At 36.7% G+C, this 15,440-nt stretch overlaps 3 long non-coding RNA genes across 3 annotated transcripts; 2 read left to right on the top strand and 1 right to left on the bottom strand.

Moving 5' to 3' along the window:
* The first annotated feature begins 325 nt into the window (after window positions 1-325).
* LOC142236269 (uncharacterized) lies at window positions 326-1,283 on the top strand. Its single transcript, XR_012721968.1, has 2 exons — window positions 326-669; window positions 752-1,283. It is a non-coding gene; the product is annotated as an uncharacterized LOC142236269 (long non-coding RNA).
* A 54-nt stretch (window positions 1,284-1,337) lies between these two features.
* On the top strand, window positions 1,338-2,921 carry LOC142236267 (uncharacterized). The gene is made up of 2 exons (XR_012721965.1): window positions 1,338-1,790; window positions 1,863-2,921. It is a non-coding gene; the product is annotated as an uncharacterized LOC142236267 (long non-coding RNA).
* Window positions 2,922-14,580: 11,659 nt separating this feature from the next.
* LOC142236136 (uncharacterized) lies at window positions 14,581-15,325 on the bottom strand. The gene is made up of 2 exons (XR_012721912.1): window positions 15,195-15,325; window positions 14,581-15,112 (listed from the first exon to the last, which is right to left on the bottom strand). It is a non-coding gene; the product is annotated as an uncharacterized LOC142236136 (long non-coding RNA).
* Between the last annotated feature and the right edge of the window lie 115 nt (window positions 15,326-15,440).

The following is a 15,440-nucleotide window of genomic DNA, read 5'->3' as shown; positions in this document are numbered from 1 at the left end:
TTTTAATTTGTCTCACATTGAAAACTGTTTGAGAAATTATTGAGTAGCAATGCATTTCAATTTGAGGATTACAATTGAGAGATTATTACTATTGTGTTGAATTTTACTGTTGAGGGTAATGTCTGTTTTTTGTTGAGAACGCGATTTTCTCAACAATTTCTCAACTTGAATATTACCCTAATCCTTTGAAAAAATGTTTGAAAAATTATTGCATTTTAGTATTTTTCAAACGTTTGTGTTTATTGGGATACGATTCTTTTATCAGCTGATTTTGACTTCTTAAAATTGTAAACAACATATTGAAATTTGTTGTTTTTGTTATGTTGCAGGTTGGCGTTAGGGGCGACAAGGCAAAAGAAAAAAACAGGCAGAGCAACCTCGGTGATTGGCAATGATTGGGTAATCACACCACGGGGCATCGGCAGACGCATGCTTGTTCCAGTAGGCAGACGAGGAGTGCAGTATGTTTAGGATGTATGAGGACTAATTCCTCATTGTACGTCGTTAATTATCGTAAGAAAAATTTTTGCCGTGGCGAGTTATGCAGCCGCAAGGGCGGAAATAGAGAGTCGGTGAACTTGGCAGCATTTTTTTGAAGGGACATAGAGGTGTGTTAGACACTCACTTTCATTGAAATGAAGGCAACTTTGACACCTACTCAGTAAAGTGGTAAGGTAGTGACATTCCAACCCAATAGACACAACCAGTAGAGAAATGCATACATTCAATACTTTTGAACATTGTTTTCAAGGAATGCAACCTACCTGTTGTCGTCGGCGGCTTCACGGCTAAGCCGAGATAAAGATGCCTCTTCAGCGGCGGACAAATTCCCATTATCAAATCGATGTGAAGTTATGCGCTTTACAGACTATCAGTTATTCCGGACGGAATGTCGGTGTTTGTAAAGAATTTTACAATGTGTCGGATCGATACGACTTGTCGGCGATGACTAAATAATCGGTAAATGTGTTATCGATCCCATAAACATGCAGCAGTATCGATTATGCCGTCGGACTTAAATTATAATGTGCACAATATATGGGATATGTTCGACACGAGCACTGTCGTCCGGAATAACTGATAGTCTGTAAAGCGCATTATTCGAATAGTAATGTGATTAGTGGTACAACAAATCGTGCAATCAGATTTGCAGTTCATTCAAATTTTCTGAGATAAATTTGTGCTAAAATATGGTAGCAGCTTGAGATATAGAGATTTTTGGCGAAAGGTTCAAAACTTTGGCAAAATACACGACAATTAATAATACACTCTTCTGATTTAAACCGCTATTTTTATATTTTTTTTTGAATAATTGGCGATAAATTTTTGAGTCGAAATTAGCTGACATGTTCGGCGGCGCGACTCGGCGTTTCCATTCTCGGCTCGGCGGCTTCATTCGCTGGTCCTTACGGACATGACATTATCGCACGATTAGTCGACAGTCGTTATTATGATTGGGGGTGACAGAGTTGATATTGCTATGTTTCATTCACGGTAGAAGGAATCAACTCTGGCTCAGAATGTAATTAATGGCAGGATGTGGAAATGGGAAATACCCAAAGAAGAATTGAGGAAGAAAATGGGGTGCATTGGAATGTTGGCATTTGGCGGGGAAACCCGGAATATATAAACAAGGCCATTATGGAAACCATCATTAGCGAATCGAACACTGGAGACAAACGTCAGAAACACCTTAGTAGATTTTGGTGAAAAAAAGATAAAAAAAAACGAAATTTGGTACCAATAGTGTGTTGTGTATTGCTTTATTTATTATTCTAATACCTAGTATTGTAAGTATTACATACACTTAACATAATTAGTAGTGGAAAATGTTGAATGTTATTTTGTCTGTGTGGTAATAGATATCTGTGTGGAGATTGGAGAGATCAGCACTGGCCAGTGGAAGGAAGTAAGGGCCAGTGCGCATCATTATATGTGTTGGAGTCGACCGCAAATCGCCTACTAGTGGACAGACAATCATTCCATCGACCAACACAAAAGTGAAGGGGATTTGGCTATTGGAGTTGTTGTCAGCAATTTTTTTTGAATTCCAACGGCTTGGCATCGGAGAGCAGTATATCACCTGCACGAGTATTGTGGGTAAATTGGTGCTCCCAGGAATATACAAGGCCACGTCTCTATAAAAAAAAAGAAAGGTTAATGAACATCGATCAGAAACTGACATGCAAGGTAAATTTGTGTCTTACCAGTGTATTGTGATGTCCGTCCATGAGATGAGTAGAAGGTTGTCTCGTCCGCAAATGATTACCGGGAAATAAAAGAAGAAACATCAGAATTAGAATTTTTTGAACATAAAGAAATAAGACGATATAAAAAAAAAAAAAAAACAAATAAGAAAGAAAGGAATTAAGAAGATCATATATGTCCTAGATTAAGTAATTTATATTTTCATTTCCAAATATTCAAAAAAAAAAAAAGGAAAAAAAATCATATATATCATAGATTAAGTGATTTATATGTTCAATTCCAAATATTCAGTTTTGTATAGTTGGTAAATTAGTATTGTGAGAGGAAAAATATCCTGGTATTTGTTGGTAAAACAGGCATAGGGTGAGAGGTTTAGGTCCTTGTGGAATTAGTGTAGTTGACCTGCCATAATTTTGAGAGCAGAAATTGTCTTTTAAGAGAGCTCTTTTATCAGATAGGTAAATCATTTTTTCACGCGCCAAATTGAGCGTAACAAAACAAGGGTCTGAGTCTGGTTCATCTTCGAATTGAGCCTTTCAGTCATCATAGACGATATTTTTCTTCCTAAATTTCATTTTTGCTTTGTTTTTGCAAATTGTTAAGAGAGATAGAGGTAACGGTAGTGATAATAAATTAAGGATAATCATATTTTTTGTTAGTCTTAATATTTTTACAATAAAAGTGTTTATGTCTTGATTTGTATGTAAAGGAAATGTTGTGTTGGTAATTGTTGGCCGTACGGGGGGCGGAGGTATGAGGTAATTGTGTGAATACGATTGTGTGTGTGGTATTAAGGGGCCCAATGAGATATGGAATTGACGAAAATGGAGTGTTTTGGGTCATGGTTGGGTGGGCAAGTGTGAGGTTATAACACCAAGACCTCTGGATCAGTGTTTTTCCCATTTAGGATCGTCCTAAGTCGCGTTTTTGTATTTGTGTAAGTTCAAACTCTTTCAATGTTAGTGCTCTGGGTTTGATATAGGCGGGTTGAGTCCCACACCCACTGAGATCGCGCGTAGTCAGCCGGACGGCCATGTCAAACGCCGCTATAGACGCACATAACAGAGATGGCGCCCAATCTAAAAGTAAGCAAACAGCCTTATGTCGCAATTTATAGAGTGGTGAATAAAATTGCCTCTTTAACTGTGATATTAGGATAAGGGAAACTGTGCAAGAATACCGAAGCACATAGCCATAGACCACTAGATTAAACAGAGAAATAGAATTAAGAAAATATTCGACATCCTTTACATTTCTGGGATATATTAATGCAGCCAAATTTTTAGATTTAGAATTTTGATAGTGCAATAATATGTTCAGTGGGTAAAGAGAAAATTTTCTCAATTTTACATGTGGGTAGTGCAATAACTCGTTAATTCTGATCAACAACAACGAATAACGATCGTATTGCATTAATCCATGATTTGCTAATATTAAATTTTAAACATAGTAATGAAAAAGAAGAAACTTAACAATTATCGCTTCATTAAGGGAACTGTGCAATAACCGTTTTGTCTAATTAATGCGAAAGCAGAGTATTGTGAATTCCGTGTGCCATGAACTTGTTTACGTTCTTAGTGTTAACCAAATGTCATGGACAATGAAGTAGAGTTAGTTTTTTTTGTACAACCGTTTTTGTTTTGTGAATATTGTCTTGGAAAACATTGATGCATCTCATTAGAGAACGCTTTATGTGATTAAAGAAATAGTACCACACAAGCATAAGCACAATTATTTCTGAAAAGACCAAAGCCCCCTCGACTTTCATGATATTGTCTACATAAAAGAAAATTATAAAAGAATTCTGGTTTATGTTGTGAAGTAGAGTAGATTGTATGTTGTGTTCAGATTAATATATTTTAGATTTATTACGTTGAACTATTTATATTTGGATATTTATTACATTGGACTATACTTATATTTATTGTTATTTTGGTGTTTAACGAAATTGTTGTGTAAATTCCATTCATATTTGCTTTTGTAATCGATTAAGCGACTAAGAATTATTTTTCGGACACAGTAGGGAAATGAGCTATTTTACTCGTTCAAGGGGGAAGAATAAAAGATACAGGAACGAATCATTCGACTTGAACAGATCCGCGTATAACCCTAGGAAGAAGAATCACGTAAGTTTTGAGGACGCTATGGAACAGTCAAATGCTCAAATGAATGGGTATCAGATTTTTGATCTTGCTGGTTCGATAATGAGGGGTAATCAGCAGGGTGCTGCCGCCCCGAATATTGGGCAACCTCAAGAACCTAATATTGCCCCAAATGGCACTTATCAGAACCAAGAGGCTGGTGAGACGTTTCCACCAGGTGTTAGGGATATGGTTCAAGATGAGGCCGCATCCGTTCAGCGATCTCTGGAGGATAAGGTCAGGGATATGGTCAGGAATGAAATGAGTGATGTTAGGAAGATGATAGATTCATTGGCAAAGGGTATGAGTGAGCTTTCAGAGGCTGTTCGTAAACAGGCACCTGCTCCTCAAACACAAAATACGCCGTCTGCTAACTCTAACAACCAGGTGAGCTGTGGGGGTCAAATGAATACATTACCGGCTTCAACTAGTGGTGGCACTTACTCAAACGTTCAAACGCCGAGATCATCACCGATGCCCTCTAGTAACAATGCCATAGTGAACATTCCTAATGGTAACAATGAGCCGCTTAGAATCAGGGTGGACAAATTAGGGCTGAATTTCAGTGGAGATCCACGAGATCTCCGTGTGAATGATTTCATTTACAGGCTGGAGATAATGCAAGCACAATACAACATTCCCTGGTCTGAGGTATTGAGGGATTTTTCCTTCTTAGTTTCTGGCCAGGCGAGGGAATGGTATTGGCTGCATAGACGGAACAGTATAGATACTGACTGGGAGGGATTAAAACATGCCTTACGGGACCAATATCAGTCGCCACAATCGAAGTTCGACATACTGAGGGAACTACTCGAAAGGAAACAACGACATAATGAGACAGTAAACGGATATTTTCACGAGATGGGCATATTGCGCTCGCGGTTAATGCAACCAATATACGAGTATGAAATGATTAAGATTTTAAAAGGAAACATCAGAGAAGACATAAAACGTCATGTTTACCAAATGACAATATCTTCCGTGGAGCAGTTGCGGATTGAATGTATTGAAGCTGAGCGTAATTTTCCCCGACGTGAAAATAGACCCATGACTATACCACAACGACCGACAAGACAGGTTAATGAAATTTACGACCATGAATATGACTGCCCTAATGAGGAATCACCAGTAGACATGGTAGAAAATGTGTCAGCACTTCGCGGCCCAACTCAAACGAAGATCACTTGCTGGAATTGCCGCGAAACTGGACACATGTTTATGGATTGTCCTGCAGATTTCAGGAGACTCTTTTGCTACCGATGCGGAAAGCCTGAGACTGTAACCCCTAAATGTCCGGTGTGTCAGGGAAACCTGAAGAAGGGCGTGGAGAAGACAGGGGAGCTACGTCCGGCCGAAGTCCCTGTGACACAAAACAAATAGAAGATAATGTACTCAAAATTTTAGTTAATAATAATGTTAGAATGAATAGAGATAGAGCTAGGATCGATTATAAGGATTTTACACCGGCTGAGAGACACTATATATCTCTGGAGCAGCGTAAGGAAAACTATGAGAAAGTTAGGGAGAGAATTTTTAACTCAGATGTAAGGATGATACCCAAAAAAATCTCCAAAATAAGGAAAAAGGCAAAAGAATGGCGTGAGCAAAGGAAGTACTTGATAGACTCATTAGCGAGGATTACGAAAGTCTCTAATGATCCCAGGGCTTTTGCCGAAATTGATATTATGGGGAAAAGGATCAAGGGATTATTGGATTCTGGCGCAACAGTCAGTATTTTGGGTAGAAAATGTAGAGAATTAATCGAAGAGTTAGAAATTCCTATTATACCACTTTCGAGCAAAGTTACTACGGCTGGAGGGACAAATTATAGGGTTCTGGGGAAAGTAAAAGTTAATATTCACTACCAAAATCAAGAAAAGGAAATGTTTTTGTATTTATGCCCAGATTTGGAGCAAAACTTATATCTTGGCATTGACTTTTGGCGAATGTTTCAATTAGCCCCCGAACTCATTGGCGTATCCGAAATAAATATTGAAAAAAATTACCAACGATATGGCAAATCCGAATGAAAAATATAAACTGAAACCCCATGAACTTTCTACTGAACAATCCGAACGTTTAAATGAAATAATAGAAAAATTCAAAACCTTCGAGAAGCATGGATTAGGATGTACATCGTTGGAAAAACACTCAATCAAGCTGATCGATGGGGCTGATCCGGTAAAAGATCGGCATTATCCGATGTCTCCAGCTATACAAGCAATAACATACGAGGAAGTTGACAACATGTTGGCTCTAAAGGTTATCGAAGAAAGCGAAAGTCCCTGGAGCAACAGAACAACCATAGTACGGAAACCAGGGAAAAATCGTTTCTGTTTAGATGCCCGCAAGTTAAACAATTTGACCGTAAAAGATGCATATCCCCTCCAAAATATAGATGGGATTTTGAGTCGAATTGACGAAACACATTTCATAAGCAGCGTGGACCTCAAATACGCTTTCTGGCAGATAGAGCTAGATGAAGAGAGCAAGTCGTATACAGCCTTCACGGTTCCAGGTCGTCCATTGTACCAGTTCCGTGTGATGCCCTTCGGCTTGTGCAATGCCGCACAACGATTATGCCGTCTGATGGACAAAGTCATTCCCCAAAGACTAAAGGAGAATGTCTTTGTGTACTTGGACGACTTGTTGATTATTTCTGCTAATTTCGACGAGCATCTGAGGCTTCTCAGCGAAGTAGCTGATTGTCTGCAGAAAGCTGGTCTCACCATAGGATTAAAAAAGTCACAATTTTGTTTCCGTCAATTGAAATATTTGGGGTTTATAATTGGAGAAGGGGTATTGCGAACTGATCCGGAGAAAATTGAGGCGATAAACAAAATCAAAGTACCCAAAAGTGCCCGAGAAGTTCGAAGTTTCCTTGGCACCGCTGGGTGGTACCGAAGGTTTATTAAGGACTTCGCCACAATCTCGGCTCCACTCACGGACACCCTAAAAAAGTCTGCCAAGTTCAATATGGATGAAAAAGCTAAAGAGGCATTCGAAAAACTTAAAAAGGCCTTAACCTCGGCGCCCGTTTTGCGACACGCCGATTTTTCGAAACCCTTTTACATTCAATGCGACGCCTCGGAGTATGGTATAGGAGCAGTTCTGTTCCAATTAAATAGCCAGAAGGAAGAACACCCTATAGCCTTCTATTCCCAAAAGCTCAATAAATGTCAAAGAAACTACAGTGTCACTGAAAAAGAGTGCCTGGCGGCGGTGATGGCAATTAAGAAGTTTCGGCCCTACGTTGAACTGATGGAATTTACGGTGATTACAGATCATTCGAGTTTGCAATGGCTAATGAGTCTAAAAGATCTTACTGGTCGTTTGGCTCGTTGGTCATTGCAACTCCAAGGATTCAATTTCAAAATTGAACACCGTAAAGGTAAGGACAACGTAGTGGCCGATATGCTATCCCGCCTGCCCACAGTAGACGAACTGGAAATGGACCAAGTTTTTGAGTTCGAAACGACGGAATTCGAGAGCGACGAATACAAGGAGATAAGGGATGAAATAGAAAAGAATCAAGAACGGCTACCTGATTTGCGCATAGTTGGAAATATGATATTTAAGAAGGGGTTGAACTCTGACATTCCTGAATTGCAAGAATTTCAATGGAAGTTGTGGGTCCCGAAATCTTTGACACAAAGTCTAATAGAACAAGCCCATGATAAAACGACATCAGCTCATGGAGGCATATCAAAAACGCTATATCGACTGAGAGAAAAATATTATTGGCCGAAGATGGCAGCTCAGGTCAGAAAATATGTGACAAGTTGTTCTGTGTGCAAAGAAACCAAACCGGTGAATCAACATACACAACCCACGATAGGAAATGAAGTTGTCACTTTGCGTCCCTTTCAGAAACTTTATATCGACTTTTTAGGAAAGTATCCACGGTCTAAAAGCGGAAATACTTTCATATTTATAGTCGTAGATCATTTTAGTAAGTTTACATTTTTGAAAGCGATGCGAGAGGCAACCGCTTCAAACGTGGTGAAATTCCTTGTGGAAGACATATTTCGAAAATTTGGTGTACCGGAGACAATACACAGCGACAACGGGGCTCAATTTATATCAAAAACATTCAAAGACATGATAGAAACGTATGGAATTAATCACATGCAAACCGCTCCATATGCCCCACAATCGAACGCCTCGGAGAGGGTGAACCAATCTGTATTGGCAGCGATTAGAGCCTATCTAGAAAACGATCATCGCGATTGGGACCTTTACCTAACCGAAATCGAATGTGCCCTCAGAACATCAGTTCACAGTGCAACTGGAGTAGCTCCATTTTTCGCACTTTTCGGATATAATATGTACACACATGGCTCGGATTACAAGTTGGCACAAAAATTGCAGTCATTGACCGACCACGAGATCGTTCAAGTAAGTCGAAAAGACAATATGGAACTGATTCGAGAAAAGATAAAAGACAATATGCATAAAGCTTATGAACAAAGTGCTAAGCGATATAACGCGCGAGCTCGTAAGATAACGTTCGCCCCGGGACAAGAGGTGTACAAGCGCAATTATGTTTTGAGTGACTTCGGAAAGAACTTCAATGCGAAATTTGCTCGCAAGTTCGTAAAATGTCGAATTGTTAAGCCTATAGGGAACAACATGTATGCCTTGGAAGATCTAAAAGGAAAAGCGATTGGAACATGCCATGCCAAAGATCTCAAGAGATAGAATTCACAAGATTTTTTTGTTTTGAACAAAAATTTTTCCGATTAAAAACCAAATTGGGTTTTTTATATAGATTTTATTTGGAAAGATTCGTGAATTCTTTTTTTTTTCTGTGTATAATCGGAAATTGGATATTGAAGATTTTTGCTACCGTATTATGATAGTATAGGTCTACACACAGCGTAGCCTATATAATTCCAAATTCGGTTGTTTACTATAGTCACCAAATTGCTGGTTGTTGCAAACGAACGCTAACAATGATGCTATATCATGGATGGGAAATGCAAATTTTTAGGAACTTACAGAAGGGTATTTTTTTTGGGTGAAAAGGTACTTTATACAAAATGTCATAAAAATTCAATTGGATGATAGATCGCTAGAACTCATAGTAATTCATAAAAAATTATGTAGAAATACCATTTTTGACAAAATTTTCTATAGAAATAAAATTTTTGAGACAAATTTCTATAGAAATAAAATTTTTAAGAAAACTTTCTATAGAAATAAGAATTTTAAGAAATTTTTCGATAGAATTTTATTTTTGAGAAAACTTTCTATAGAAATTATTTTTTTTGTGAAAATTTTCTATTCAAGTAAAATTTGGAGAAAAATTTCTATAGAAGTAAAATTTTAAGAAAATTTTCTATGGAAATAAAATTTTAAGAGAATTTTTCGATAGAAATAAAATTTTAAGAAAATTTTTCTATAGAAATAGAATTTTAAGAAAATTTTTCGATAGAATTTTATTTTTGAGAAAACTTTCTATAGAAATAAAATTTTTAAGAAAACTTTCTATAGAAATAAAATTTTAAGAAAATTTTTCTATAGAAATGAAATTTTAAGAAAATTTTCTATGGAAATGAAGTTTTTGGGAAAATTTTCTATAGAAATAAAATTTTAAGAAAATTTTTCGATAGAAATAAAATTTTAAGAAAATTTTTCTATAGAAATAAAATTTTAAGAAAATTTTTCGATAGAATTTTATTTTTGAGAAAACTTTCTATAGAAATAAAATTTTAAGAAAACTTTCTATAGAAATGAAATTTTTAAGGAAACTTTCTATAGAAATAAAATTTTAAGAAAATTTTTCTATAGAAATAAAATTTTAAGAAAATTTTTCGATAGAATTTTATTTTTGAGAAAACTTTCTATAGAAATAAAATTTTAAGAAAACTTTCTATAGAAATGAAATTTTTAAGGAAACTTTCTATAGAAATAAAATTTTAAGAAAATTTTCTATAGAAATAAAATTTTAAGAAAATTTTCTATAAAAAAAAAAAATTTAAGAAAATTTTTCGATAGAATTTTATTTTTGAGAAAACTTTCTATAGAAATTATTTTTTTTTGTGAAAATTTTCTATTCACGTAAAATTTGGAGAAAAATTTCTAAAGAAGTAAAATTTTGAGAAAATTTTCTATGGAAATGAAATTTTGAGAAAATTTTCTATAGAGATAAAATTTTAAGAAAATTTTTCGATAGAAATAAAATTTTAAGGAAATTTTTCTATAGAAATAAAATTTTAAGAAAATTTTCTATGGAAATGAAATTTTGAAAAATTTCTAGAGAAGTAAGATTTTGGGCAAGTTTTCCATGGAAACATAATTTTTGTAGAATTTCCATAGAATTATGATGTTTGTAAAAGTTTTCCTTAAAGGAAAATTTTTTTTATTAGAAAAATTTGCATAGAACTATAATCCTGGTAAAATTGTTTCCATGGAATTTTTTTTTAGAAACATTTCCATGGAATTATAAGAGTTGTGAAATTGGTTACAAGGAAAAAAATGTTTTTTTATTTTCGTAGAATAATCGAGGGAAGCATGATTTTTTTAAATTTCTAATTAATTATAATTTCTGTAGAAACATTTCCATGAAGAGATTTGAGAATTTTCCAGGGAAATACGATTTTGTAGAAGTTTCTCCCCGAAAATGTGATTTAGGAAATTCCCATGGCATTATAGTTTTTTTCGGAAAAAAAAAATTTTACATGAAAATAAGATTTTAGAAAAATTTCCATAGAATTATGATGGTGGAAAAAAAAAAAAGAAAAATGATCTTTTGTTTTAAAAAAAAAATTCCATAGGATTATAATCCTTGGAAAAGTGTGTCCATAAAGGATTTTGTTTTTAGAAAAATTTCCATAGAGAAGAATTTGTAAAATTGTATCCATAAAAATATGTTTTTTTTAATTTTCACAGAATAATGATTTTTGCAAAGATTTTCCAGAGAAACAGGATTTTTAGGAAATCCCAGATTATTATAATTTTTTTTAGAGAAATTTCCATGAAAATGGAAAAATTGTACAAGTATAAATTTTGTGGAAAAATTTCCATGAAAAGGTGGTTTTGGGAAAGTTTTCCATGAAGATATGATTTCGGGAAAATTTTCCATAGCCATATGTTTTGTTTTTGAGAATTTTCCATGTAATTGTGAATGTGCATAGAAAACTCTGCTATGGGAATATGCGATGGAAATATAATTTCTGGAAAATCCTCCATGATAAGTACAATTTTAGAAAAATTTTCCATGGGAATATGATTTTGAGAAAGTTTTCCACAGAAGTATGATTTTGAAGGAAGTTTCCATGAGAATATGAATTTAGAGAAAATTTCCATGAAAGTATAAGTTTGGAGAAAATTTTCCATACAACCATAATTTTTGATAAAACAAAAGTTTTCCATGAGAAAATGGCATTAAAAAAAAAAGGAAAAGGAAAAATGGAAAAAATCTTTAGAAATGTGGCTCTGGAAAATTTTCCAGGGGAATATTGATTTGAAGAAATCTTCCAGAGAATTTTCCATGGCAGATAATTTTATGGAAAATGACCCATGGAAATATGAATTCACTGAAAATGACTTTCCCTAGAAATATAATTTATGAAGAATACTTTTCATAAAGATATGATCGTGAAAAGATTGTCCACCGGAATACAATTTTGAGATAAATTTGTAAGATGGAAGGGGCAGTGGAATGGAATCATGCCCACTTGCGACCACTTCGTACGCAGATCCAATCAGACAAGGGGTTGAATATTGACAATTAATCAATTTCACTTGCCGATTATAGAGACCCGGGAGGAACACTATTACCTTAGTAGACTACGTTAGATTATGATTTTAAATGCACATAGGAATTATTTGTATGGATGATGATACATATTGGATTCAGCAATTGAAGACGGGTATGCATATTCATATTCTGGTGGGAATACGGGACAGTGCATATGTTTGTCCCAATGAGCATAGTTATGACAATTGACAAGAAGGCGGTGACTCAATATGCCTAACAGGATATGGAAAATAAAGTACGATCAATTTCGAGGACATAGGTGGGCGGATACCGACTAAAGGTAGTTCGACACGAGGGGAACATATATGTATCGAACATCATGAAGTACCCGGTTACATCGCTGTTCTACGTAATTGCACGTACACATATTATAAGTCATACCTTTTGTGTTGTTGTTGTGGCGAAGGAACGACGAATGGTAGCGTGGCTGCATGGGCATGTATATTGGTAAAGTGGTGGATATCAAGGTAGAACTGAATGACAGATTATTAGCCAAATCCCGGGGTGCGTAGGCAGTAATCGGCTGGACACGTTCCTGGGAACAAGGAATGATTAGTAGAGAAAAGTAGGGATGTATTGTGTTGTGTTCTTACCGGTGGACGAAGTAAGAGAGCCCGGCGTGAGACCCTCAGGGGTGGGAGTTCCCCACGTTCGATACCTACCTGCACATCGATGCCGTTGTCGAATCCTCACCGGTCTCGAAGTTTTGTTGCAGGTTGGCGTTAGGGGCGACAAGGCAAAAGAAAAAAACAGGCAGAGCAACCTCGGTGATTGGCAATGATTGGGTAATCACACCACGGGGCATCGGCAGACGCATGCTTGTTCCAGTAGGCAGACGAGGAGTGCAGTATGTTTAGGATGTATGAGGACTAATTCCTCATTGTACGTCGTTAATTATCGTAAGAAAAATTTTTGCCGTGGCGAGTTATGCAGCCGCAAGGGCGGAAATAGAGAGTCGGTGAACTTGGCAGCATTTTTTTGAAGGGACATAGAGGTGTGTTAGACACTCACTTTCATTGAAATGAAGGCAACTTTGACACCTACTCAGTAAAGTGGTAAGGTAGTGACATTCCAACCCAATAGACACAACCAGTAGAGAAATGCATACATTCAATACTTTTGAACATTGTTTTCAAGGAATGCAACCTACCTGTTGTCGTCGGCGGCTTCACGGCTAAGCCGAGATAAAGATGCCTCTTCAGCGGCGGACAAATTCCCATTATCAAATCGATGTGAAGTTATGCGCTTTACAGACTATCAGTTATTCCGGACGGAATGTCGGTGTTTGTAAAGAATTTTACAATGTGTCGGATCGATACGACTTGTCGGCGATGACTAAATAATCGGTAAATGTGTTATCGATCCCATAAACATGCAGCAGTATCGATTATGCCGTCGGACTTAAATTATAATGTGCACAATATATGGGATATGTTCGACACGAGCACTGTCGTCCGGAATAACTGATAGTCTGTAAAGCGCATTATGCGCTTTACAGACTATCAGTTATTCCGGACGGTATGTCGGTGTTTGTCAAGAATCTTACAGTGTGTCGGATCGATACGACTGGTCGGCGATGACTAAATAATCGGTAAATGTGTTATCGATCCCATAAACAACAGTATCGATTATGCCTTCGGACTTAACTTATAATGTGCGCAATAAATGGGATATGTTCGACACGAGGACTGTCGTCCGGAATAACTGATAACTGATAGCGCATAAGCAGTATCGATTATGCCTTCGGACTTAGCTTATATTGTGCACAATATATGGGATATGTTCGACACGAGCACTGTCGTCCGGAATAACTGATAGTCTGTAAAGCGCATTATTCGAATAGTAATGTGATTAGTGGTACAACAAATCGTGCAATCAGATTTGCAGTTCATTCAAATTTTCTGAGATAAATTTGTGCTAAAATATGGTAGCAGCTTGAGATATAGAGATTTTTGGCGAAAGGTTCAAAACTTTGGCAAAATACACGACAATTAATAATACACTCTTCTGATTTAAACCGCTATTTTTATATTTTTTTTTGAATAATTGGCGATAAATTTTTGAGTCGAAATTAGCTGACATGTTCGGCGGCGCGACTCGGCGTTTCCATTCTCGGCTCGGCGGCTTCATTCGCTGGTCCTTACGGACATGACATTATCGCACGATTAGTCGACAGTCGTTATTATGATTGGGGGTGACAGAGTTGATATTGCTATGTTTCATTCACGGTAGAAGGAATCAACTCTGGCTCAGAATGTAATTAATGGCAGGATGTGGAAATGGGAAATACCCAAAGAAGAATTGAGGAAGAAAATGGGGTGCATTGGAATGTTGGCATTTGGCGGGGAAACCCGGAATATATAAACAAGGCCATTATGGAAACCATCATTAGCGAATCGAACACTGGAGACAAACGTCAGAAACACCTTAGTAGATTTTGGTGAAAAAAAGATAAAAAAATAGCGGTTTAAATCAGAAGAGTGTATTATTAATTGTCGTGTATTTTGCCAAAGTTTTGAACCTTTCGCCAAAAATCTCTATATCTCAAGCTGCTACCATATTTTAGCACAAATTTATCTCAGAAAATTTGAATGAACTGCAAATCTGATTGCACGATTTGTTGTACCACTAATCACATTACTATTCGAATAATGCGCTTTACAGACTATCAGTTATTCCGGACGACAGTGCTCGTGTCGAACATATCCCATATATTGTGCACATTATAATTTAAGTCCGACGGCATAATCGATACTGCTGCATGTTTATGGGATCGATAACACATTTACCGATTATTTAGTCATCGCCGACAAGTCGTATCGATCCGACACATTGTAAAATTCTTTACAAACACCGACATTCCGTCCGGAATAACTGATAGTCTGTAAAGCGCATAACTTCACATCGATTTGATAATGGGAATTTGTCCGCCGCTGAAGAGGCATCTTTATCTCGGCTTAGCCGTGAAGCCGCCGACGACAACAGGTAGGTTGCATTCCTTGAAAACAATGTTCAAAAGTATTGAATGTATGCATTTCTCTACTGGTTGTGTCTATTGGGTTGGAATGTCACTACCTTACCACTTTACTGAGTAGGTGTCAAAGTTGCCTTCATTTCAATGAAAGTGAGTGTCTAACACACCTCTATGTCCCTTCAAAAAAATGCTGCCAAGTTCACCGACTCTCTATTTCCGCCCTTGCGGCTGCATAACTCGCCACGGCAAAAATTTTTCTTACGATAATTAACGACGTACAATGAGGAATTAGTCCTCATACATCCTAAACATACTGCACTCCTCGTCTGCCTACTGGAACAAGCATGCGTCT

This window comes from Haematobia irritans, chromosome 4 (genome assembly GCF_050003625.1).
Source record: "Haematobia irritans isolate KBUSLIRL chromosome 4, ASM5000362v1, whole genome shotgun sequence".
In the NCBI taxonomy this organism is placed as follows: domain Eukaryota; kingdom Metazoa; phylum Arthropoda; class Insecta; order Diptera; family Muscidae; genus Haematobia; species Haematobia irritans.
The sequence above is the reverse complement of the archived record's forward strand: the minus strand, read 5'-3'. Positions and strand labels throughout refer to the sequence as shown.